Source organism: Spermophilus citellus, assembly GCF_964194105.1.
Source record: "Spermophilus citellus genome assembly, chromosome: 10".
Taxonomy (NCBI): Eukaryota; Metazoa; Chordata; class Mammalia; order Rodentia; family Sciuridae; genus Spermophilus; species Spermophilus citellus.
In genome coordinates this window covers 35061008-35064384 of record NC_138197.1, presented here as the reverse complement: position 1 = coordinate 35064384, position 3377 = coordinate 35061008, and the positions used below count along the sequence as shown (strand labels likewise).

Below are 3377 nucleotides of genomic sequence, written 5' to 3'. Positions count from 1 at the left end.
CACCCCAACCAGGAGGAGCCAAGAAAGGCAAAGGTTGACTGGCTGCCTGCACCCAGCCCCTCCCTCGAAGGAGGACAATCAGATGCTCAGGGAGACCAGTCAAAGCAGGATCTCATTTAATGAGAAAACATACAGAGCTAACATAATGTACAGGAGCCAATCAGGATAAAGGTCAGCAGGGCAGGGAGAGTTCTGAGCCTATCCTAGAGGTGGTCTGATTCTTTGTCACCACCCACAGCACCGCCTCCTGGCTGATTGCCAGGCGCCATCATAGCTACATGTAGCTCCAGGACTGAGAAGCAGATAGCAGCAGGAAGTAAGACTTCCTCTTTTCTGATGCAGCATGCCCCTGTAAGGGTCCGGCGAAGCGTCGGAGAAGGAGAGACCACACGAGACTAGCTCCATGCAATGGCAAGGGGGATTTATTAGGGATCCGTTCCAGCGCGCTGGGGCTCCGTGCTCACTCAAGAAGGGAGAGCAGCCCAGAGCCCAGAGCAGAGGTCAAGCAGAGCTTAAGTACACTTTCTGGAGAGGGTGGGGGGCTTTGCATACATCAGAACAAATCATCATGAGGCGCGGGAAAATTGAACAACAACTCTGATACATGATTTGTCCATTCATTGGCGGGAACAGGCTGGGCAGGGGTGATTGGTCACTTCTAAACTGGGTACACATTCAAACTGATTGGTTCGGGCCCTGTGACAAACTGCACAGGGACCTAGGCTGAATGGCCAGTAGGGCGTTGTCTTAACTATCTCAGGAATCTGGGTGTAACACAGGAATTTAATAATACCTAATCTTTTACATTTTAATCCAAGCTTTCCAGCTTAGAAACTTTACCCTTTCACCCCTACATGTTGTGACATGCCCTATAGTAACTGTTCCTAAGTTGGAGTGAAGTTTTATGTCTTATAATAAATGCATACCTCTGCAGTTTTAATGAATTTTATTTTATTTATATTAGTATGTGAAGTTTTAATATGACAAATTTGTTTGCCCACAGAAGTACTAAATTCTTTTTAAATTCTTAAAAACTTGTAAATAATTTATTTTAAACTAAGAACTAAAACATTAAAACTGTACATGTTAATCAGTACTATGTGATGTTTTGATACATGGATACAATATGAAATGTTTAAATCAGTTTAAACATGTTTATCTCATCAACTTTTGTGGTGATAATTTTCAAAATACTTTTAGCTAGTTTTCTGAAAGTTAATGATTGTTATTATCTATAGTCACTCTACTCTTCAATGGTATCCATTTCATTTCAAAGCCACTCATAATAGAGGAACCAATTTCAAATATATATATATATATATATATATATATATATATATATATATATATATCCATGAGACTAAAACAAGATGCTTTCAGATAATTTCAACAAGCTAAGATTATTTATCTTTAAATCTTATTCAAAGTAATTCAAACAATACTATATTTTCAAATTTTGTCTTTAATAACTTATCAGTTACCACTTATAACAAATTATCTTTTAAATTTTATAGTTAATTTTTTCTGTCTTAGGAAAATGAGAGACCAGCAGAGGCAGCAGCCTGAACAGCCTCAGCCTGTGCCCTCTCCCTCCTGCCCAATCGCCCTCCAGCCTTCCCCCACCCCGGGGCCTCTTTCCCCCCTTTCTCCTCCACCCCACCCTTTCTTTTCTGCCCTCCCCTGTTGGTGGGTCCCCTGTGCCTTCCTGCTCACTCTAATTGTTCCTCTCCTGGCCTCCAGCCTTCCTTTGTGGCCAGCTCCCCTCTTCCCCCCCACCCCCCTGCAGTGGTCTCTCATCTGCAGTGTTTGGCTTTCATCCCCACCAGTGACCAAAGACTGGACCACTCAAAGTCCAGCTCCCCATAACGCTGCTCACCAGTGTGACTGAAGGTGGATTCAATGTCACTCTCACCATTGGGCTACTTATGCCTGGAAAGGAAGCTGGCAGTCTCATGGGAAAGAAAGCAGAATCAGGAAGATGCACGAGGAAAGTGGTGCACATATCAACATCTCAGAAGGGAATTGTCCTGGGAGAATTATCACTTTGGCTGGACCCACTAATACCATCTTCACAGCCTTTGCTATGATGGTGGACAAACCAGAAGAGGACCTCAGCAGCTCTATGACCAATAGCACAACTTCAAGTTGAACCCCTGTCACTCTGAGGCCCTGCAAGTCAGTGTGGCTCTCTCATGGGAAAAGGTGATTGTAAGATTAAGGAAATTATGAGAGAGTACAGGGGCTCAAGCCAGGTGGCAGAGGATATGCTCCCCAATTCATCTCTGCTGGCCACCACCATTACTGGCATTCCTCAATCCATTATTGACTATGTCAAAATAGATCTGCAAGGTTACATTGGAGACTCTGTCTCTGTCCCCACCCCAAAGAGTGTGACCATCTCCTACTGGCCCAAGCCCTCAAGTTCTCCCATCATCTTTGCTGGTGATCAGGCCTTTATTATTCAAGGATGGTATGCCATTCCACAGCCAGATTTGTTCAATCTGTACCAGTTGGCAGTGCAACAGTCTCATTTTCCTATGACGCATGACAACCGGATTCAGTGGCATTGAATCCAGCTCTCAATAGAGGTGAAAGGCTATGGGCAGGTTTGTATGCATCTGCTCAGACTACTTCTGAGGAACTCACCATTCCAAACCACTTGGTCAGCTGCATAATGGAGCATCAAGGTGAGATCCATCAGATGTCTGAGGCGCAGATCAAAATTGCAAACCCCATGGAAGGATCTACTGATAGGCAGCTTACCATCCTTGGATCTGCTGCCAGCATTAGCTTGGCTCAGTATCTAAACCATGTCAGGCTTTCCTTGGAGATGAGTGGCATGGGGAATGACTGAAGTTTAGCTCCCAAATCACAAAGGGAGCTAAACTTCAGTCATGTGAAATGTCAGGCCCAGGAAGACAAACGCTGCAAGACTTTGAACATATGTGTAATATCATGGAAGGTTTGTATTTAAAAAATAATAGACTTTAAACTCTTTAGACTGCAACCAAAGAAAATGGATCATACAGGGACCACTAGAAAAAAATTAAGAGCAAATATTATTTTCTTGGAGTTGAAGAGAATATGTAAATACAATGCAAAACCCAGAAGTCATAATCAACTCCATTCCTATAAAATTTGAATAAGTTGCTTTAAATTAATTTGAGGACTATGTGTGTGGGGGGGATGATGGGGCAAATAAGAAATGCATATGAAATAAATTGCTTATATGTTGAAAATTTGGAAAATTGTTGAAAAGGTAATAGTTATGCAGGAACTTATTATATTGTTTTCTTTTTGCATATGCTTGAGATTTTTTCAATGTCAAAAAGATAAGTTAAAAAAAGCAAGAAGAGATACATTGCAAGGAAAAGGAG

At 42.3% G+C, this 3377-nt stretch overlaps 1 pseudogene across 1 annotated transcript; it reads left to right on the top strand.

The window, feature by feature from the left end:
• Positions 1 to 343: 343 nt before the first annotated feature.
• On the top strand, positions 344 to 2854 carry LOC308658169 (poly(rC)-binding protein 2-like; annotated as a pseudogene). The gene is made up of 2 exons: positions 344 to 351; positions 1880 to 2854. The product of its transcript is annotated as a poly(rC)-binding protein 2-like (transcript).
• Positions 2855 to 3377: the final 523 nt, after the last annotated feature.